At 41.3% G+C, this 23,907-nt stretch overlaps 1 long non-coding RNA gene across 7 annotated transcripts in view; it reads right to left on the reverse strand.

The window, feature by feature from the left end:
- Positions 1 to 340: 340 nt before the first annotated feature.
- LOC120396855 overlaps positions 341 to 23,907 on the reverse strand; it is a 32,193-nt gene continuing 8,626 nt past the window's right edge. For 6 of the 7 annotated variants that reach the window (XR_005593455.1, XR_005593454.1, XR_005593458.1 and 3 more), the window contains one exon: positions 18,651 to 19,267. This is a non-coding gene — a long non-coding RNA (uncharacterized LOC120396855). Of the gene's footprint in view, positions 889 to 2,037; positions 2,157 to 14,954; positions 15,060 to 18,650; positions 19,268 to 23,907 lie in introns of those variants that run through there. The other variant, XR_005593459.1, reaches the window with a different exon arrangement.

Raw genomic sequence — 23,907 nt, forward strand, 5'->3', positions numbered from 1 at the left:
GAAACTGAAAATAATTACCCTTAAAATTTCGCTGGAACTCCGTTGTGGAGAAGTAATACTTTTTGGTAACAGGTCCCACAGCCACAAAGGGCCATTTTGGTGATAATGCATTTGGACACAGTTGTGTTAATTGCATTTTTATAGGTGCCCAGGTGAATTAATTGTATTATGTCAGGTCCCCACATTTCAAAATTACACCCGCAGTATGGACTGAATATATTTACTTTAGCAAAGACTGAAATAATTATGAATATATGTTAAATAATTTATTAAAATATTTTTAAAAAATTGCATCATTTCAGTGAGAAACTGCAACAGTTCATTAGGAAATATAGTCAGACATTTGTTAATTTTTAGTGCTCATCAAAGTTGCTAGACTGAGAGCTCTGGAGAATTGAAGTCCTCTATTTGGCTGCAGAATAGGTAGCATGAACAGTAGAATTACAGGCTTTCCTGGACTGCTCTACCTATGTGCCTCAATCCTGTCTTAGAACCTCATCTAGGGGATAGAGGACAGCTTAGTTTCCGTGACCTCTCTGCTGAGGACCAATAAAGGTAATTTCTGTGGGGATGTTTTTTAGAATTATTCTGCTTGACCTTTGTGAACAACTACATCATGAAAAGCATTTGACAGTGTGATTAATGTCATGTACTGAAGAAACAAATCAGAAGTTTACTTTATCACCATTAAATGTGTCACATTTTAAAAGAATGATGCCAGGCATAATAAACTAGCGCTTTGCATGCCAGATGAAGGTTACATAAGGCCATTGTGTCATCACGATTAATTTCCCAACCAGAGTTCTTCAGGTAGACATTAAGGCTGTTGTATTGTCAGCATGAAACATCCATGATCTAATTGGCTTGCCTGCAGACACTCCATGTAGTCTGAAGTTGGGGGAAAAAAGGTCAGAAATCAAAGAACAGATGGCAACTGGCTAAAGTAATTAAGTGTTGAAAATTCAATCCTTCTTTACACACCCCGCACAGAATATTTAATTAGACATTTGACCAGCGAGATCAGGCATTCAGCATAACAGGGTTTTTTTTCCTGGCTGTAATATATTTTGTATTACAAATAGAATACTTATAACATTAAATAAAATATTTCTCATATTCAAGAAAGTCTCAACCCCCAAAAAAGAGAACTCTGATATCAGAATATCAACAATTTAAATCAAGAATATCATTGTCATTATGCAAAACATCCCTGCAGAGAATAAAAGAAAATTATTCTGATACCATTTGCCTGTAGTGGCTTTTTATTTAGCTCAAATACACTAGATCACAGCTCTAGTTAAATCCATATGGTCAGCAGAACAAACAGTCCACTAATAGGGGATGGGGCAAAAATGGATTAGTTTCAACTGAAGCAGCTGGCAGTTAAAATATTTTTGATCTACTGAGAGATCCTACCCTGGTAGCTTTATATGTATTTTACTTATTTTTCATAGACACAAAATCAAGTTGCAGACAACACTGCCCATATGCATATTTCTGTTCCTTAGGAGGATACTGAAGGTCTTGCTCATCTAACGTTTTCTTAGTTCTAAAATTAGAAAGTACAATAGGTCCTATTAGTGGTTAACTATCACTAAGGGCAAGTGTACACTACAAAATTAACTTGACCTAAGGTACATTGATGTACAGCTGCCACGGTAATTAAATTGCTTTTGCATGTCCACACTATGCCCCTTGTGTTGGTGGTGCACATCCTGACTACTAGTACTTGCCTCAGTGCAGAGAGACATGCAAACTGAGTAGGTATCCCACAGTGCAACTCACCACCATCTAGCACAGAGATTTGGGGAAGGATTTGCAATGCCTTGTGAGGGCAAACAAGACATGCAGGGGTAGCTGGGAACATGGTTTCAATGTCCCATGATGCAGTTTTGTCCCATAATTTTATCTGCATCCCACACTGTTTCCCACCTCTTTTCAAAAGCCCTGCTAACCCATGCATTCGCCATCTCTGTGAGAAGCATGGATCTTGCACAGCTGTGCACTATTGTGATAAGCACTGCAAATACAACTCACTTGATCCTGCAGTATTTCCACAGCTGCAAGAGTTGCTGCATGGAATATGATGATTCCTTCCAAGCTGGAAAGAAACATGGTTGTCGGCAGCTGCAGATGGTGGAGTGCTGGTCCTGGGCCTGAGGAAACAAGCGCTGGCTTGTGGGATTGTATCATTAAGCAGGTATGGAATGACAAGCAGTGGCTGCAGAACTTTCAGATGCACAAGGCCACATTCCTGGAACTGTGCGTGGTGCTCGCCCCAACCCTCCAGCGCTGTGACACCAAAATAGGACCACCTTGCCACAGAGTACATCAACAGAAAGGACTCCTTTTCTATTGCAAGTGCTAATAGATCAGCGACATGAAAACAGTATGGCCAGGAAAGATGCATGATGCATGCATCTTTAAGAACAAAGACCTGTCCAGAAAGCTGGAAGCAAGGACTTTCTTTCCAGACCAGAGGAGATGTTGAAATACCAATAGTGATCCTGGGAGACCCAGCCTATCCCTAACTCCTATAGCTCATAAAGTCATATACTGGCCACCTTGACAGCAGCAAGAAGCGCTTCAACCACAAACTTAGCAGGTGCCAGATGACAGTTGAATGTACCTTTGGCCACTTGAAAGGCTGATGACACTGTCTACTTGCAAGATTAGACCTAAGTGGAAAAAAAAATATCCCCAGGGTTATAGCTCCCGGCGGTGCGCTTCATAATACGGTATATGTGAAGCTAAGGGGGAGAAGTTTCTGCCAAGGTGGAGAGTGGTGGTGGAACAGCTGTCTGCTGATTTTGAGCAGTCAGGGCTATAAGAAGAGTTCAATAGGGAGCTATCAGGCTCAGTAAGACTTCAAAAGACCCTTTTAGTAACGAGACACAGTGTGGCAGGGTGCTGCTAGGAAAGCCCTTAATCAGCTCCTGCCACTCCAGCCCCAATGAGGGGGAATTGGTTGAGGCTGGGTAAATAGCCAGTGCTTGCCTGGGATCTGCCCGCTCCTGCCAGCCTCATTAGCACAAGCTAAAAGGCTTGGAAGACATGGAAGAAGGGGGCAGAGACCAGGAGGGGAAGGAGCCTACTAGTCTGTTGCTGGTCATGCCAGCGTGAGGCCAAACCGTGTAAAGAGCCTGTAAATAGTGGGAAAGTGGTCGTGGGGAATGGACACTAAATAAAAAGCATGGGTGTTGCACCAGCTTCGAGTGTCCCTGAGTCTTTAAGGAGCGGGGCTAAGGGGCCGAATCTGATGGGGTGTGGTGTGCACCCTGTTACATACAGTAATGAGTGTTGCTGTTGTGTGGTGTGTATGACATCATTTTTTGCACCCCGGTATGAACCTTGTAATGTGTGCTATGTGTGTGGTAATATAACATTGCAAATGCACCTATTGCTATTATCTGTGAAGGATGTCAGCCCCAGCTACCTTATGTTGGGAACTAATAAAGATTAATTAAGTTTCCATAAATAGACTTTTATTTCAAAGCCATGCAAGCAGACATATTTATAACTTAATGAAACTTTATAAATACAGGGAAAAGAACCTTTGAAGGAGGAAAACAATCATTTTCATTTCACAAACATATACACCAACCATGTCTCTCACAGATCAGTGTATGTGCTTCTGTGATTGTCTGTACTCTCCCCTGGGGTGGAGTAGTAGTACAGTAGCCCCGGATGCCGTGTGGAATGTGGGGGTGTATGTGTAGAGAGGTCCTAGAATACAGTTCTCTATGGGCTACAGCGGGAGGCAAACATGAATCTGTTGAGCCTGAAGGTTAACAAGACTCACCAGCATATGTTTGCCATTTCAGAAGTGCTATCATCTCCTGCTGCATGCCAGTCTCCTTTTCCCACACTATCCCTGTCCAGTCCATGAGTGTGATCCTCTATGCCCTCTGCTCGGTATCTGCAGAACCAGAGGCTTGCAGGATCGCTTGCTAAATGTTGTCCTTCATTCTCTTCCTCCTTCTCCTTATCTGATTGAGCCACTCCACTAGTGTGGATGGAAAGACACTTCCAGTTGCAAAAAATACTATGCACAGAGGTACTATTGTGACTGTGTTCACAATATAAATGGAAACCTGTTATACTGAATTCACTCCCCTTGATCCACACAAGTTGCAAGCACTACATTATCACTTCTTCTTCGGATTCATAGAGCAGATGACAGTCCCAGCCATGGTGAGTATGGCCCAAGAGTGGAGGGGGCAAGTTGGCACAATAAGGGGGGTGGGCGGTAGCCCATGGTCATCAGTATATGGGGATAGGACAATTAAACTGAATACTGGCACTGTTTTCCACTAGGAGTGGTGACTTTAGCTGATATCTCACTCCTGAGGATAACGGAGGCTGAATGGGAACAGCTCCTGCACGTATTTGGCTGCAGACTAGGTCTGTATGCTGCTAGCCTGTTTGCTGCAATGATGGCTCCAGAAGTAAACAGTGGGTGGTGTGGGAAAGTATCCTACTGCAACAGAAGAAATAAAGTATCCCTTCCCAGAAACCTTCAGCAGAGAATTGCAGACTACTTCTAGGAGAGATCTCTATGGAGGATACCTGGGACATCTGGTGCACATAACCAAACTGTTCTGCAACGCCTCCTCTGCCGAACTGTATGAGGAATGAGAAGAGGATAGCAACTCTACCTCTACTGGTTATTTCACTACCTCTTGTAGAGTGATTTAAAAAAATGGTAAATTAATAGATGTGTCCCTGCAATATCAAAGCAAACTCCCTACTTATTAGTGGTTCCTTCCCTTGCATCAGGCTCAGCCATGCTGGATGGTAGGGACTGGCGTGACTGCTCTGTATGCTAAAAGAAGTCCTGATTTACTGAACAACTGGATCCCCAGTCGCCTGTCCCCCATTCTTCTCCTCCACATCCAAAACCTGCTCCTTAGTGTTCATTCTGGTGATCTGAGACAATGACTCCTCCAAAGTACCCATGGGGCCGTTGGGGGTGGTGGTGGAGTCATCAGCCAAGGATGGCATGCAGCACTTTTTAAAAGTGGCAGATCTGTGGCTCTGCACCAGAGCGACTGTTAGCTTCCCTTGCCCTGACATGCCTGCTGCAGCTCCTTGGCTTTCACGCAGCACTGCTCTGTGTTCCTGTTGTAGCCCTTTCCCCCCGTGCCCTGAGCAATTCACTCAGATATCAACATTTCTACTGCTGGATCGGAGCTGTGCCTGCACAGCCTCTTCTCTCTACAGACCCAGGAGATCCATCACCTCCTGTGTACTTCAGGCAGGAGTGTGCAGCATGGAGCTGGCATGGTCAGCTGGACAGTTGCCATGTGAGCTTTCCATGCTGAGAAAACAGGAAATGGCATTTCATAAAATTGCAGGGCTTTAAAAGGGGAGGGGCATGTACTTGCATACCTGGCCTTCGGGTAGCAGAATTCAAAACAGGGACCAAAGCAGTCATTGTGGGGCACCTCCTGGAGGCCACTAAGGTTGATGTAGGTAATGCAGTGTCTACACTGACACAGCATCACTGTAACTATGTTGACCTAACTGCTACGCCTCTCATGGAAGCTGAGTTATTATGTTGGCATAGCAGCAAGTTACAGCAGCGGGAGCGACATTTTAGTGTAGACACTTACAGAGTTAGTTCGACGTAAGCTGCCTGGCATCATCTTAACTCTGTAGTGTAGACCAGGCCTAAATAATTAGCAAAAGAAACTAATGAACTGTATTCTAATCAAGCATGAAAAATTTGATAGTCCCTCTGAGATTTCTATCTCAGTTCAGTATTTACTATCTTTTGGTTAAATATGCAAAGATCATCTCTTGGAGAAAAGAAATATCCTGGTGAAAATCTAACAAAATGTAGAATGGTAATATAACTTCTCTATGGAGGCACATCATTCCTCCATAAACTGAACATTAAGCAGCTTACTAGGTATAGTATTCATCTTCTATTTTGACTTGTGCAATGGAAGGCCTGATTACTATAGTGCCCTGATTGGAAATTGTTCAATGAAATAATTTTTCATTTAAAAATGCCAGTTTGTCAAAAACTGTTCATGAAATAGTCAGTTTTAACAAATGTCATGACTGGGGGAAAAAAACAAACCCGTTGAGAATGAAGCTTTGAACTTGTTAAAGTACTTCATTTCAATTTTTTCTAAATGAAAAATTACAGTTTTTAGTTTGAAATCATCTAGACATTTAAATTAATTAGATTAAAACAAAGTTTAAAAAAATATTGAAATCAAAATGAAACTTTTCAATTGACCAAAGCAAAAGGTAATACTTTTTTTTTTTTTTTTTTGGTTCATGAATATTTTCAAGATATTGAGTTTTCAAGAAAACAGAAAATTTTAAATTCTCAAAAAATGTCCTGGGAGAGAAAAATCATTTAATACCTAGCTCTGCTAATTATACTTCTTTAACGGATCTCTCCAGCCATCAATTCCCATGTCTATTTTAAAGATCATCAACGGACACTGCAGCTAATTATTGGATTTTCTGGTGAATGTAGGCAAACTCGTTCCTTACAGCTTATCTGCTTCCTTATAGCTTCTAGTTTGTCCACCATTGTCATGTGATTAATGATGTGAGGGAGTGTGTGACAGAGAGAGTGTCACACATATGGTCGAGCAATCCCACTGGACACTCACCTGATTGCTGTAAGAGGATCCAACCCCTGAATTCCATATGCTCTTAGTTTGCCAAGGGTTGTCTGAGTTTAGTCACTGTTCCTGGCTTTGGGGCTCCTAGATACAGTGAAGACTTAGTGTCTGACACCCCTCTTTCAATGGGAATCCCACAATCAAATTGTCTATGTACTGAAACTAGTACCATCTCCCCCTAGCCTCCCCAGCAACTTTTGCATGTTCCTCAAAATCCCATTGCAAGTGTGAGCATTCTGGTTTACAATTTACCTCTTCAGGTACGTGTGATAGAAGATGCAAATGAACACAGGCCTAGCAAAAGATTTCCAACTCAATTACTCTTTACTATAGAAAGCACAAGAGACTATAGATCAGTTAGAAAATTCATACTTTGAATGCAATACCCCTCACTCTAGCTCATCCTTCCCATGTGAGTTTTTGGGTGGATCATATAGGTTCAGATATGTAGGGTTCCTCCACCTCCACAGGCTTCTGCAGCAGCTCACTTCAGCCTGAGTTGGTGAAAATGGTCAAAGACCAAAATAACCTCCCAATTTCCTCCATTAGGAGACCGCCTGATCAGCCTTAAGAGGTGATTTGCCAGGTGATCTCTCCCTTGACAAACCAGTTCCCCTGGGTAGGAGCCAGCCTTTTGTCTAGGATGCTTCCGCTTGAAAAGAGGTTTAAGGACCCTCTGTTAGACCTGTGATGCTCAGTATTTTCACTATTGACATTGAGAGATCAAAAATCATGAGTCAGACCTCCAAAAATCCATGAGATTAAAAAAAATCAAATCATGTTTTTCAGTCTGCCTTTCCACTTAACTCCCGTCTAGTCTTCTTCCAGTGTGTGAGTGATTCTCACATTGAAAAGTCACCTTTAATGCACACAAAAATGTCTGCTCAGATGGAAGTTCCATTTACTCTCTTCTCACTTGTAAGATAGGGGAATAGCCATCAATTTCCTGTTACAGTCTTAACCCTGCAGCAACACTTTTACACTCCCTGCTTTCTCTGGACTTCTCTACCTGGGACCCAGTGTCACCTTTTCCCCAGCTCCTGCCTTCCCCTGCCCTGGAGCCTCTTCTCTACACAGATTCCAGCAGTACCACTTCTCCAACTCCCCACTCCCTGCCTCCCAATACCCCTGGACTCTGTGTGCTACAGGGCCATACACAAAGGCAAATCTGTGTCCTTAGCCCCAAGGTTCTCACACAGAGCTCTGCCCACATACCTAGCCCTGGAAAATTGCAGGATTGAGAAGCTTCTTGCATCATCCCAACAGCTCCTCCTGCAGGTGCTGAAATCCCATGACTTGTCATCAATACGCAAGAGCTGGCAACATGGATATACTGCCTTCCCTGAACTGCTTGGAGGGAAGTGCCCTTATTCACCATGGCCTCCAGGCTGAGGGAGCTGGCATCCAATCTCCTTCACCTTCCTTCTCATCCCATCACTGGCCTCTGCACCCCTCCTCAGCCTCTCTCATGCCCCCACATCACTCTGCCCCAATTCCCCTGCACCCCTAAATCTGCTTCTTGCTCTTCCTCATTCTCCCCATTCACCTTTCAAAATATCTCTGCTGCTCCTCAAAGTCCTTGTTTAGCCTCCTGAACCATTTTTGGGTGCAACTTCGTCTGTGGGCATGGCTTCAATCTCAAAGTGGGAGATCCAGCCAACTTTATCAAGGGCAGCCTCATTTCCACATGCAGATAGATTGCAAGGAAATGCAAGCCATCTTTCTGGCTCCAGCCCCGACTGGCAGTAATAGAAGATAGTGGCCATTTTGAATATTTGTTAGCTAGCACCTTTCACTAGAGTCATGATAAAATCATGAGAGTTGGTGATTTGGAAATGGAATTTCAGTCCAATAGGGAGATAAATGGATAACAGAGAAGGCAAAGAAGTTGCACATACAAAATGGAGCTTGTAGCTTGTAAAGATATGCATAGGGAGTGCATAATCTCACACAGAATTAATAAATTGTCCATAGATGATTCTCCAAATCGTTATAGAGATGTACAGGCCAACAACTAACAGCTACTTGGAAAACAAACACTTACACTTTGATTCTCAAACTCCATTTGGTCTGAGCAGTGCTGATGGAGTGGAGAAAAAGGCCACAGGCTTTTGCAGTTCCTTGATTCAGAACAGTCCCTTGTCTGGGGCAAGATGAGACTGCACAGAGGTAACCCCACCTTACACCTCAAGTATAAAGTCCCTCAGCTATTCTCTGCCGGAACTCCTCCCCCCTTACAGTTCTGACTGTGCCCACTCCTTCCCTTCACTCGAAGGATGAGGCATGCAACTGGTTCAGAGCCACATCTGCCAACTTTACACCAGTGTGTGGGGGGGAATCCCCGGGAAAAGCACGAATTCTCAGTTGGCCTTCTCTAGCAGCTTTAAGACAACTTGGCATTGCTTATGCGCACACAGTAGCCTTATTAGACTGGACAATCTGGCCCTAACGGACCACGTTTTATCCTATGATGCACATAGAGAGTTCTCATTCCAGTCTATGGGACTTTTGCACAGACATCTGAGGTCAAAATTTGGTAAAGAAGGGAGCATAGTTCCTAAACCAAACCAAACCAGAATGACTTAGAGTGGTTTTAACAAAGGGCACATTTTTAAATAGCTAAACTATCAACAGAAGAGATTTAAAAGGATAGCACACATTCCTAGATTGAGTAAACTATTCGTGACAAGCTAACAGTAGAAAAGAACAACACAAACATATTACATCTCTATTTTATATATGTTTAGGAGCAAGTCGGGTAATCCTATTTTCCCATGATGTTCTCTACACCCAACAAATCTCATCACTTGCATCAATGATAATTGGCATCCGGCTTTTCAGGTGCTGTTTTAGTTTAATATAGCCTTTTAAAACTGACTGAAAAATGTGACTTTTGGTTTTAATTATACATTTTAACCTAAGCTTGAAATTTGGGCAAACATTCATTTTTAAAATTTGTTTGCCCACCAGATAGATCTTATAGACTTTTCTCAGTGCTATAGTAATTATAAAGTAAGGAGTGAGATGGAAAGTAATTTCTTAAAACAACAACAACAAAATCCCCTCAAATTTTACAGATCAAGTTATTATGTTTGTACTTGTGTTGAGCTGCTTGAATGCAGCTTTACAGTTCTTTACCCCCAATCTCATTTACAACCAATTTCTGATCAACTATAACCTACAGTGTATGCTATTACATCATCACATAATTTGGTCCAAAGCTCTTGTACAGTTCCTTCTTTGGATAACTATCCAACAGAATCTAGTTCTAAATTAATCTCAGCTGGTATTTCCAATTTACTGGTTTAGTAATGATTTCACACAGTTTGCCTCATATACTTCAAAAATATAAACCCCATATTTCTGCTCACACCATTGCTGTAATCTTTGGGAATACTGTAGTACCTTCATCAGTCAGATAAACAGACAGAGAATAGATATCAACTCCTTTCAACCAAGAGAAATCTGTCAGCAAAAACTTTGATATTGGCTAACCCAGCTATCAAAGACTTTGACAGAAAGTTCTTACTCCTTCTTCACGGTTTTTGCTTTTCTTACCACAAACATATTCTCTCCCACTGTGGGATAAATTAAATATGTTTATTCTCAACAATAAGACTGGAGTTTAGAAGTAGACAGAGAAGCTTTCAAGATGTTTTGGGAATCAGAAAAAAAAGTTTTCTTGATCAACACTAGAGTATACTCTAGAAAACCTCCCTCCATCAAAGCCATACACTCAACAGTGGAGAAGTTTGTTTCATCTTCCATCCTTTTCCACTTTGTGCCTTCCTGGAAGTAAAAAGAATCTATCATAGTAGGAATCTAAGTACCTAAGAATGATTATTTGGAAAGGGCGTACTCATTCTGTAGCACTGAAAAAAAACACAAATACCAGGTTTGAAATAGAAACCAGAACCTTTGAAATCTATAGTGCAAAGAAAATTAACTCTGTCATTTTTTGAGGCATACCAAATCTCAAGCGATATCAACACTTTTTTTCTTCTTCTTCACAGTAATGTCTTCTTCTATCACAGAGGCATTTATTGCCAATTCTCACTGACATGAACAGAACCCTGAGCCTGAAGCACTTGCAGAAACAGACCCTACCTCTGCAAAACTGATATTAAAAAGAAAGAAAGAAAATAACCACTCGTCTACACGAACACTGTTTGTGGCAAGCATGGGGTGTAAATATACCCCGCACCAGCCTGATGAACATGAAGTTTTCTTTGTGGACCCTGCTGCCACACACTAAAGTGCCTCAGTGCACTTTGATCTAGCCCACTATAAAACAGGAGTAGATCAAAGAACACTAGGGGATTTTTAGTGTGCGACAGCAGGGCCCACAAAGATTCTTAATGTGCATCAGGTTACTGTGGGGTGATTTACATCCCAAGCCTGTCATGAAGTAAGTATACATATAGTCAAGCCCTAACAAAGCATCTGTATATGAGCAGCTGCTAGTTCCTAATTTATATGGTTGTATTTCAAATCAAGCACCTGCTTTCAACCGTCCAGGTTGCATGGTAAATATCAACTCAGAAAATGGGTTGGAGAGAAGCAATTATCTGGCTGATCAGTAGAATTCAGAGCAGTAGTTCAGTTCTAGGCTTGTTTCTCAGATTACTGTGCTCCAAAGCTATCTGTCGCATTCAGGTGGCAGAAACAAGTGGTAAATTCCTTCTTCTAGATTCTGTTCTTGTGAAATAAATTTCATGTAGCTTTCTAAAATGTGTCGATTTAAAATGTGTAAATCAGCATACTGCCATTGAAATCTATGTAGTTATGCTAATTTGCAGCAGCTAGAAAACAGCACACAGGTTTGTTTGGGTTTTTTTTATGTGGAACCCATACACTGGCTGGTTGTGGTGTTCTGTCCCATCTAGTGGCACAGAGACCACTTAGACTACGTCTACACTACCCGCCCGGGTCGGCGGGTTGCGTTCGACTTCTCGGAGTTCGATATATCGCGTCTCGTCTAGACGCGATATATCGAACTCCGAACGCGCTCCCGTCAACTCTGGAACTCCACCACCATGAACGGCGGTGGCGGAGTCGACGGGGGAGCCGCGGACTTCAATCCCGTGGCATCTGGACGGGTGAGTAGTTCGAACTAAGGTAGTTCGAGTTCAGCTACGCTATTCGCGTAGCTGAACTTGCGTACCTTAGTTCGACCCCACCCGCCCCCCAGTGTAGACCAGGCCTTAGAGATTAATTAGTCTGCTCCAGCATTAGCTAAAGGCCATGTGGCTTTTAGCTCATGCATTTAGCTCCAGAGGTCCCAGTTTGATCCTGCCTGTCCATGACTGGGGTCTGTCAGTGTTACATGTGCACAAAGCTTTTAAATTGTACTCATTAAAGGAGTCATGTAGGCCCAATCCAAAGCCCACTGAAGCAAATGGAAAGATTTTCACTGACTTCAAAGGGCTTTAGATAAGACCTATGGTCAGAGAACAGTTAACAAAAATTGCACAGATTTATTTGTAGAAAGAAAATTTAAAAATGTGATGTTTCATAGAATGTTGACAGATAGGGGTGCTCACACAATCCTGGTTTTAGTCAGGCTTATGCTATGTATTCACAGCATGCAATTTTTTAATTTTCCTGGGGGCAACAAGATTTAAGGTATACTAGCAGCTTATTTTGTTCTTGATCAAGTCCCTTATTAATACATTGCTTCTTGGCAAGTATACAGTAAAACTCGCTGAAATCCCGATGTAAAAATGTTAGTAAGTTTTACTGTCTTAGACACGGACAGAGTACAGCATGGGGGAGAGAAAGAGAACACAAGAATGATGATACAGGTCAAGGGAGGAGACAAGAGTGGGAAAAGAGAGCAGGGGACAACAGTGAAAACCAGAAGGGTGAAGAACAAAAATACAAGATAAAACAGAACATGAGGGGGAAGAGAATACAGAAAATTCACTATTTGTTGAAACTTATGCTTTCAAAAGATGGGGTGGGGTGTAAAATTTTTTATATGTAGCTGAGGAAAATATTATGTGTCTCATTTGTAATCTTTTATCATCACTAAAGCTGACCACAAAATTTGAATTTTTGCGCCATGGGAAATTCTAATACCTTGACATTAATTTTCATCCTGAATTGTGCAAGGGACCTTGGTGCATCAGGATGGATGTAGCCAGGCAGGAAAACAGGGTAGAGAGGGGGAAATGGGGACATGTAGCAAATGTGGAAATTAATGTAGACCCAACCTGAAGCAAAATATTTCATTTAGATTTTCCTGATGGAAAATTCACTCCAAGTCAGTCTTTTCAGAATTTAAATTTTGATGAAACCCCATTTTCTGATGGGAAAATATTTCATTCAAAGTTTTGACCAGTCCTACTCATTAGGGTTATTTGCAAGGGTTAATGTTATTCATCATAAGGGCTACTGAACAGGGCCTGATAGCAGAATGCAAAGACATGCTTTACTTTGGAGATTATATGTATACCCACGGGAGTGAATTAGTCTGTGTGTACCCACATTTCAAATTGCTGTCTACGCCACTGTAAAATATTTTCTAAATGAGAATTTGTCTTAGGCAACCTTAGGTTGAACTTGAAATTCTCGCCCTAATGATTTATGAAAAGAAGCACTATTGCCTTAAATGGTCTTCTGTCTGCACCTATAAACATATCAAATATCACCAAGTCCCGAACCTTTCAGTGACTTGCGAAATGCTACTGTGTAACAGCCATTATAGCACAATATATCTCGGTGAGGTTATATTGTAGTTTGGCTCATAGGGAGGTAGAAAGGTGAATTCAGATATCTGCTCATTCCCTGCCTACCCATTGGACAGATAGTAGTGGCTCTCAGTAATACAATACAATTCAATTAAAATATTAAATTATCAATTAATATTCAAGTAGCTTTCATGATTTCTTTTTGCAGTGTTAAATAAAATTTATTTAAAACTGTTTTGATAATGGCTGTATTTCCTTTTTTCCATGTCTCTACATGTGCATTAAGATTGATTCCCCTTTCTCTATACTAAAAGTCTGTGTTACACAAATATTAAAAGAGCTGTGTGGCACAGATCCAGAAAAACTGATCTTTGCATAGAGCAATTGTTTTTGTGCTGCTAAGGTAGAAAATCAATAGTGCATCAAATCTGCTTTGTTCTTGAATTGCTAAGGGCTTTGGTTCCAGATGGGCATCTCAAAAATTACTTACCTCAGCTCTTGTATATAAAAAAGGACAAAAAATGCCAGATAAACAGGCTTGACTTTTAGAACCATGTTCATTTAAAAACATTTAATTCATCACAGAGATCAGATCTAATCTTCCCCAGAAAACAATGTTCTTTTTTCATTGAACATCTATACCCATTTATAGCACTGGCATGTCATTGGACTTTTATGTCTTGAAGGCACTTTTTTTCTAGCACTGTTATGCATTCAAAAATGTGGTGTGCTCAGCTTCTTGCTTATTATGGAGATAAGGGGAAACATCCTTAACTTTTGCCAGTGTTTCTCTAAAAATAATTCCACATAAGTATGGAATCAGGCAGACAGATAGAAAATATAATTAAAAATTCCTAGATTGTTGGAAAGTGGAAACTTGGTTTGAGTACACAAGTCTTTGCCAAGTTGTTCAAAAGTGACTAATGAATTTGGATGCCTCATTTATTGGGTGCCCAACTTAAAACACCTGAAAGGACCTGGATTTTCAGAGAATTGAGCACCAGGGCTCTGAAGATCAGGCCCTTTTAAGGTGTCTCAGTTTGCGCACCCGAAATCACTGGTCATTTTTGAAAATCTTGTGCCTAGTGACACATTCATAAGGAATGAAGACCTAGATTCTCAAATATCTGAAAATGGTTTATATTTATATAGTGCCTTTCATCCCCAAAACATACTATGAGGCTTCCCAAACTATACACATATCTGACCAAAATGTAGACACTTCTGGGGTAGAAGTCAGCAGCCAAGAGTCCTAGTTCAGGACAAGTGCAACTGTATTCCCCCTCTGTGGTCCAGCAAGGACACCCACTGTAAGCTTCCAGATCCTCAGCTGCCACTCTTCTTAGACAGAGACGTGTCTCTCTCTCCCTCCTGACCAGACTATTTCCAGACTGCACAGCTCCTTGCCTGTACTGTGACCTCCCAAACAAAGTCAGGCTGCCTATGCCGGCTGGCCTGCCTTACTTTTCTCCTCAGAGACAGTAAACAGTGTAATTGCCACTGTTAAACTTCCACCCAGCTCTTTCTAAACAAGCAGTTTTAGTATTAAGATAAAAGCATTATAGAGAAAAAATATAAACACAACTAAAGAACCTACACATGCTAATAAACTCACCAGACATCATCCTCAACTCCAAGAAGGGCTCTTGCCAGTGGACCTGTTGAAGCAGTCTAGAGGAACACCCTATCCACATCTATCATCGGGGTTTGTTGTTAGCCCCTTAAAAAAAAAAAAGATAAACCAAGAAGGATGTGTGCGTGTAAACAACCAAGGTATTTATTAAGCCATCAACAGTTCTAAAGAAGGTAAACCAGAGGTCATCCAAATGAATAAAGCAAGGACCCCCCACAACAGGTGATATAAAGGTAAGTTCAGGACCAGTAGTATGCTGACTGTGACTGAGGATAAGTTGCCTCCCCTAGGACAGGACTCAGGTAAGAGGATGGAGGATCAATGGACCACTACCATGTCTTGCAACTCTGAGGACCCTCATGATGACAGGACAGCTCTGGTTTCCATCAAGGTAGGTGGAACCAGCAGGTAAGGAGTGGACCTCAGGATCAGGCGATGATGGCTCTGCCCCAGCGATGACTTGGCTTATACTCCCCCTGCGACATCCTGGGTGTGTGTTTGTCCTCAGTGAAAGAAAGGCAGCTGGTGACACTTTCTGTATGCAAGTGAGAATTACCCTCCCACAGCCAGATGGCTGATCGTGGTATTCAGTGTACTCCTCTGAGGCAATTTAGAGAGCTGAGATGTCTGCTGTGCTTTCCAACAATTGCAGCAGCAGCACCTCCAGACTCTGCCACTCAGAAGGGCAGCCCCTTCCTTCCTTCTGATGTGCTAGCTCTTATATACCTTGCTCTTACTGGGCAGATTACAGGTCTTGGTTTCCCGCCTTTTGGTAGAAAGAGTGGGAAACTACACCTGAGGAAGGGGAAGAAGGGCAGCCAACATGGATTCCTAGTTGTTGTTTGGGCATTTCAAGATGACCTATGAGGTTAATCACCGAAGTTTTTCCCCTACAGACCGACCTTCAATGCCCACCCAAGGTTTTTCTTGTGATTACCAGTTCAGTCTTTTTACTTAGAACAAGAACCATAATGAGTAAGTCAGTGACTCCTTTATACACTTGCTCTTTGAACAGTCATCATGTAACAGGTGATCAGCAAACAAAAGGTCCCCATCTCATGGTAAGGCTTCAAAAGCTGAGTCTGGAGGTAGGAGTTTGCAATCTCCTCTTCCCAAGTACTTCCTATGAATTCCACTCCAAACAGATTGTCCCAAAAGATCATTTGTGTCTGCTACATTGTTCAATATAGTCTTTTGAATCTCAGAATAATACATAAACATTTGCATTGAACTCAATGCTTAAACGTAATTCAACAAGATTTAACTTAATTGAATAAGGTTTGTCCAGGATATTGCAGGAAATTGCTATATCTGTTACAAACAGGTATACAATTGCAGAATATGGGCTGGGAGGGAAGTTTTAGTCTGATCAAAATCCTTCCTTTATGAAAAATGTTGTGGGATATTTAATGTTCACATGGGTCTGATCCAACTCCCAGTGATGGCAATGGGAGTCTCTCTATTCTCTTTAATAGGAAACAGGTTGGGCCAATAGAGCAGGCAGAATCTTGGATTTTACCTATGGAACTGGCAGTTAAGTTTTTACCAGCAAAATAAGACAGAAAGTGCATTACATAATGGGCTATCACAAACTTGTGAGTGTGCAAACTAGTATTCCTATATGCTGGTAATGCCTTAATAAGCAATAGTTTGTGATGGAAATCTTCTATGTGATAACAACAGATTTTTAGTACCACCTCTCTCTCTCTCTCTCTCTCACACACGCACAGATGATCTCACTGTCCTACCGATAGTTCTTCTGAGCCAAGCGGTCGATTCACTACTGTTGAATTTTGAAAGTTAATCCATAACACAGACCGTCACTAGGAGTAGAGTATATTTACTCCCACTCCTTAAAATAGATAAATGTGATAAAATCCAGGGCTTCTAGTAATTATACAGGTTGATGCCCTTTTTGTAACCTATATGGTAATTCTATTAATTATTATTTGTATAATCCCTTGCACTTGGTCTACGACTAGGGTGCCTGAGACTCCATTGTTTTAGGTACTGTATAAACACTGTGCCCCAAAGAGGTTATACTATAAGTATAAGGCAAGAGATAACAATTGGGTACAGACAGGCAGGAGACTAGAAGGCAACAATGAGACAACATTGGTCAACATGAATTAGATACAAGCTGGAACCGTAGTGTGGCTAGTTTCACTTTGTACCCAAGTAAGATATTTATGGTAACCTTCTGAAACCAAGTACCCTGGATCACACTGTAGGGGTACTGAATGAGTACTTTTGGAATGAGGGGGTTGATTCACTGTTGTCATCCTGACTGAAAGTCTCTACACTGTGCCCTTTTCTTTATTGATGTCAATGATTCACTTTGCCTTCACTGTACTCTGCAATACATTTAAATAAAATGGTTAATATAACCCAGTTTTTGTGTGTGTTACCTTAATAAAAGAATCAGATGAAGGATGCCAGATATCTTAGTACTGAAAAGTAAGTCACAGCTGGCTTAGACTATTCTAATGTGCCCTATTTGGTGCTACAGCTAGAGACCACTCAGGGTACATCTATGTAGGGATAAAACACCCACCGCTAGGCACAACTGACATGGGTCAGCTGACTTGGGATCACAGAACTTGGGCTTAGGGTTAAAAATCACTGCATAGATGTTCAGGCTTGGGCTTGAGCCCTCCACCCAAGCCCAATGAGCCTTAGTCAGATGACTTTGGTCAGCCACAGGTTTTTTAATCCCTGTGTAGACATAACGCCAGAAACTAAAGTTGGTGCAGAATGAAGTGGCCTGTGTGTTAAGTGGAATGTCAGATCAGATGCTGTTCTGACTGCCTGTGAGTTTCTGGGTGGAATTCCGTATGTTAGTTTTAACCCTTAAATCCCTAAAAGGTTTGCAATCTGCTTCTGCCTAATCTCCACACCTCTTCATCTCCACTGAGACATGGTGCACTCCTGGGTGAGTAACTAGGGCAAAACTTCTGTGCTTCCTGGAGCACAGTCACTTCATTTCTGCCCAGATCTAACATGGCCTATGCAAAGAGGAAGGAGGGCAAGAGAAAGGAAACTCTTTACTCTCTCTGCCACACATTGTGCACCCATGTAAGGGTTAGGCAAAATCTCTCTAATTTATTACTGTTTTTTTTTGTTTTGTTTCATTGTTGATTTCTGGCCTTTCAATCTCTGTGTGTTTTAATAGCTCTAAGTAATTGCCAGGAAAGTGGGTCTCATCTGGAAATCTGTTTGTACGGATTCTCATTTTAAAGTCTTCATGATACCTTTTCCCCATCTGTAAGTATTGCTATCATGGCAGTTTGCTATGCTGGCTGGGCGAATGTTTCTTGGCACTCACTCAGGCAGCCCCTAAAGGGTGTGGCTCCTTACAGGCAATAGGAAGAGCCCTTGTCTCAGGAGATAACTCTCTGAGCAAATCTTGGGGGTGGAGATATGCTTCCTGGCTGGGGAGAAATTGAAACTCTTTGGTACAGCAACAACAGCAGCCAGAGCAGAGCTACCTTTGTACCCTCTGCCAGTAACAGAGAGGTTATTCTGTTGCTTGATGACGACAGGAGCTCAGTATTGTTCTGGGGACTCAGTCTAGCTATGCTAACCAAGAAATACACTGTGAGATCATGTAACACTAGTTATACATTCGTTAGAATGATATAAAATACATCTATAAATCAATGAAACCATTAGCACTAATATATTCTACACAATGTATAATTTCCCAATTTATACTGTACCTTTCATGTTTCATGTGATTAAGTATACAACAAAGACACTTACAGTTATGTTTACTTTCAGACTTCCACACTAGCCTCCTGTAAAAGAGGTCATACTATGTCTACACTACAAAATAACAACTTAAGTCATGTTGACATACAGCCGCTGCAATTATTACATCTCTTGTGTGTGCGCACAATTGGCTCCTTGTGTCGGCAGTGCATATCCTCACCAGGAATGCTTGTATCGATGCAGAGTGCAGTGCACTATGGGCAAGTATCCCACTGTGCCACTCACCATGATCCAGCACAGCATCTTTTGGAAAGTTCTTTCAATATCTGATGGGGCTGAAATGAGTCATGCAGGGGTTACTGGAAGCATGGGGTCAACATCCCATAATGCAGTGTTCTTCATCCCATAATTTCTTCTGCATCTCAAAAATCGCACAAACCTAGGCATCTCTCCTCGCTGTCCCCGTCTCTGCAGAAGCATCGATTGTCATGAGCATTGCAAGCACAGGGTGCATGATCCTGGAGTATTTGCAGCGCTGCAAGAGGAGCTGCAGGGAACATGATGATTCCTTGGTAAATAGATTGCTGTGGAACATAAAAAGAAAAAAAAAATCAAGATTGTTAGTGGCATTCACGGAGCAACTGGAGATGATGGAGCGCCTGTTCTGGGCCTGAGAAATAAGCACTGACTGGTGGGATTGCATTGTCATGCAGGTTTGGGATGATAAGCAGTGGCTGCAGAACTTTCAAATGTGCAAGGCCACATTCCTGGATCTGTATTCCAGTGCTCCAGCGCAGGGACATTAAAACGAGAGCTGCACTAACAGTTGAGAAGCAAGTAGCGATTGCACTATAGAAACTTGCAATGCCAGATTACTGCTGGTCAGTCAGGAATCAATTTGAAGTTGTGAAATCCATGGCAGGGGCTGTTGTCACGGAAGTGTGCAAGTCATTAATCACCTCCTACTACTCAGGACTGTGACTCTGCAATGTGTAGGACATAATGGATGGCTTTGCAGCAATGGGGTTCCAGAAGTGTGGTGGGGCAATAGGTGGCACACATATCCCTATTTTAGCATGAGACTGCCTTGACAGAGTAGATCAACAGAAAGGGCCATTATTTATGTTTATGCAAACACTGTTGGATCACCGTGAATGCTTTACCAACATCAATGGGGGCAGGCTGGAGAAGATGCACGACATGCAAATCTTTAAGAACACAGGACTGTTCAGAAAGCTGCAAGCAGGACTTTCTTTTCCAACCAGCAGATTACCACTGGGAATATTGCAATGCCAATAGCGATCCTGGGCAACCTAGCCTACCCCTTGCTCCCATGACTCATGAAGCCACACACCTTGACAGCACCAGGAGTGCTTCAATTACAGGCTTAGTAGGTGCAAAATTACAGTTAAATGTGACTTTGGTCATTGGAAAGATCGTTGTCATTGTTTACTTACAAGCTTGGACCTCAGAGAGGAAAAATATCCCAATGGTTATAGCTGGCTGCTGGGTCCTGCATAATATCTGTGAAGCAAAGGGGAGAAAGTTTCCACCAGGGTGGAGGTGGGGTGGATGTCTGCTGAATTTGAACAGCTAGATACAAGGGCTATTAGAAGAGCTCAACGTGGAGCTATATGGCTTAGGGAGGCTTTGAAACACTATTTTAATAGTGAGCCAAAGTAATGTGGATATTGCAACAGTGTGCTCTATCTGGCTGTGCTCTTTTTATGCCTGGTATGAATCTTGCAGTGCTTGCTGTGTACATAGGAATATTATATTGTCAATGTACCTATTAATATTATTTGTGAGTGATGTTATGAATTGTGTGACACAGTGAAATAACAGTTGGTTGCTGTCAGACCTGTTCAGCACCAGCCAGCGTATGCTATGAACTAATAAAGATTAATTTTGTTCAAAAAATAGAATTTTATTCTGTAACAAAAACCAGGCAATTAAAAAAACCATTTAAAACTTAATGGAACAGAACTTATGAAGGGGAAAGAACAGTCATTTTCATTTCAGCTACACATAAACGGACCGTGACTTTCACAGGTCAGTGTATGTGAAGCTGGCATTATCTTTAATGTTCCCATAAGTGGAGTGGTAAGGATAGTCCACTGACACCAATGCCATGTGGAATGTTGAGGGGGAAGTATGGGGAGGTCCCGATATTGAGTTCTCCAGTGGGAGGCAAGCACAGGAGGCTTGTACCTAGTTAAATGGGCTCTTGTTCCATGATAGGGGCTCCTATGTGCTACCACAATACAAATAACAAATTCTGCCTCAGTTTTCAGACTATTATCAGCATTATTTATTTGCATTACCACAGCACCTAGAAGCTTTAGTCATGGACTAGTATCCCATTGTGTGAGGAGCTGTACAAACACAGAACAAAAAGGCAGTCTTTACCCCAAGGGGCTTATAATGTAAGTAGACTTTTTTTTAAAAAAATGTTAAAATAAAGCAGAGGTCATTACTTTGAAGGTCACTGAGGAGTTGAAGATTTGGGAGATAACAAGCATGGTTTAATATTAATTACATTGTAATTCTTAGCACTAATTCCTGCCTGGAAATTAAAAGGAGGAGCAGAGGTTGCAGGAGGGAAGAGTTTGGAAGAGGCACTAAGAAGTCAGTCTGTGTACCCTGACTAGAATTCTAGCAGCATCTGCAGCATCTCTGCTATAAAAAATAGTTCTCAATTAAAGGCCAGTTTAGTTTTACAAGAAAGTCCTTTCATATTATTATCCAGCACCTGCTGTCTGAAACACTGATGACTATTTCAATCACCTTTTCTGTAACAGTTTGAGTCGGGTAAATAAAATGCTACGATAAGGAGACAATTTACTGGGTGCAAATTGCTAAAGAGCAGGAACAAATTTTAAGATGATTCTTGCATATCAAATGTGTTAATCCTGTGAAAACAAAAGGGCTAAATACTTTCCATTTGTTTAATGAATAAAAACAATGACAAACAGGTCTATTATAAAATACCTGCATAATTTATTTATATAATTGAACAGTGAGATATTGTTAAGAAATAATAACTGTTCACAGTAACAAGTATGGTAAACTGTCATATTTTTGTTACAACAAATGGACAGCTTGTTGTTTCTCAGAACAGAGTCATTCACAGCTCTTAGCAGCGTGTGATGTGCTCTGAAGAGTTATTTTTAAAAGCTAAATGATGAGAATCATCAGCAGTTCTGAATAAAGGGTCAGATTCTGTTTTCCTCTGGTTTTGTTCAGAGATTGAGAGGAGAGAAAGACAGGATAGAGGTGGCTTTTAGAACTTGTCTACATTGCAAGTTAGGGTGTGGCAAGCCAGGGATGTGACTCTATAGGGCACTAACTTGCTGCATGGACCCTGTTACCACATACTAAACATTCTGCAGTGTGCTTGAAATGGGAGAAAATGAAAGCACGCTACGGAACTTTTAGTGCATGGTAGCCTGGTCAACACATGAGTTAGCACACAGCAAGCTAGTGCACTGTAGATTCACCCTCTGGCTACTCACAAGCCCTAAAATACTTTTGCACCTTCTTAATTCTGGACTCTGCAAAGTGGGCTCAAGCAGAGTAGTTATGTTAACTCTGTGCCAGGCAGGGAACCGTGGCTATGAGATAGAAATTCTGTGAGGGCTCTTTTTACCCCCTTTATGCCACCATAGCAGAATCTGACCCAGAGGGACTGGGAAGGTGTCAGTGGCTATTCAGGTCAGCTGACTAGTGATAATTGAAACTTCACAAGTCTCCTGGTAACTAGTCTCAAATAATCCTGATAACTAGCCTATAAAATGTACTGAGATTCATGAACACATTTGCTGATTGAAGGAGATGTTTATGTACTCAGTAATTCTTTGCAAAACATTTTGAAAGTGATATGAGCTAGAATTTTGTTGTAGCTCCAAAAGCTAAAGCATTCAGGCATGCATCTCAAGTTGCATATATTACAGTGATAAAAATACAACTTTACAAACTGATGGGGAAATAAAGTATGGGAAACTGGGCCTGCGGAAAAATACATCTTCAGTGTTAAAGGGTTGCAAAAGACCTAAAAAAATAATTGTTCTCCAGGGTCAGGATGAATGTCTAACCTGTTTTGGGCTCTAGTTGCTATTTTAACTTTGAAAAGGTCTAAGTTCTGTTAGGCAAACAGATCAGGTAACCAAGGTGCAGGTCGTTTTTGAACTTGGTCTCCCCTTATCTTTGATCTAGAAAGAAGACATCATTTCTTCCCTGACTGAAGAGCCGCACTGGATGTGCTGCAGTAGCCTGTATTACTCAGACAAAAATCATTTTGATTCTTCTTGGGGAGTGGCCATTTTGAAAATATGCTTGCCAAACTCTCCTAACCATAATATATTTGACCCCTTTTGCTGTGTTGTGGATGAACTGAGTGACAATGAAAGATGACTGGTGGCTGGGTAAGGCTAAAAGAAAAATAAAACACTCCACAATTAGATCAATGTTTTGGCTATACTAACATAATATAATATTTCTATATACATTTATTATATATTATACATAGATTCAAGCTCTTTTAATTAACTAAAATTCACAGAATTATTATTTTGCACCATTCAAACCATTTTCAGAATTCCAGTCTCATACTATAGCAATTGTGGATCTTGATAAATGAAAAAAAATTCCCATGGAAAGGAGTTACGTTAGAAGTAAAGCATAAAAACAAAGCAAAATCCTCTGCCGTGGTCAGAGGAGCGACTTCAATATTTGAAGAAAATGAAAGTGAAGAAAATTCCCCAATCATTCTATTTCTGTTACTGCACATTGAGGGTTCCTTAAAGACAAACCATAAACTAAGCTTCCTGGGGGATGGATGCCACCTAAGTTACTCTATAGCACTGCATGTCAGTCTGGCTATACTTTCATAAAGTGGTGGTTGCTAGTAGTGACTTCTAAAAGAACTGCTCCTGCTCATATCTGGAATTAAAGTGACAAAATAGCCACTGGGGAGAAAGAAGCAATAAGAAATGTACTAAGTGCTTTTGGGGTTAAAGGACCTGGAGCTGGCAAGAAGGAATACAGCATACAATTTTTGTGGGTACTGCCTGCATGCAGTAAATGCTTCCAAAGTATCATTAATCTTAATTCATTGGAAGCACAATAATTAATACTTTTCTTTGTGTGACTCATCAATTTACTTGCAGTGATCGTGTATTTTGTTTTCCCTACATCACTAAATGCCTCATTTACTTAGACCTTG

This window comes from Mauremys reevesii, linkage group 2 (assembly GCF_016161935.1).
Source record: "Mauremys reevesii isolate NIE-2019 linkage group 2, ASM1616193v1, whole genome shotgun sequence".
Taxonomy (NCBI): Eukaryota; Metazoa; Chordata; order Testudines; family Geoemydidae; genus Mauremys; species Mauremys reevesii.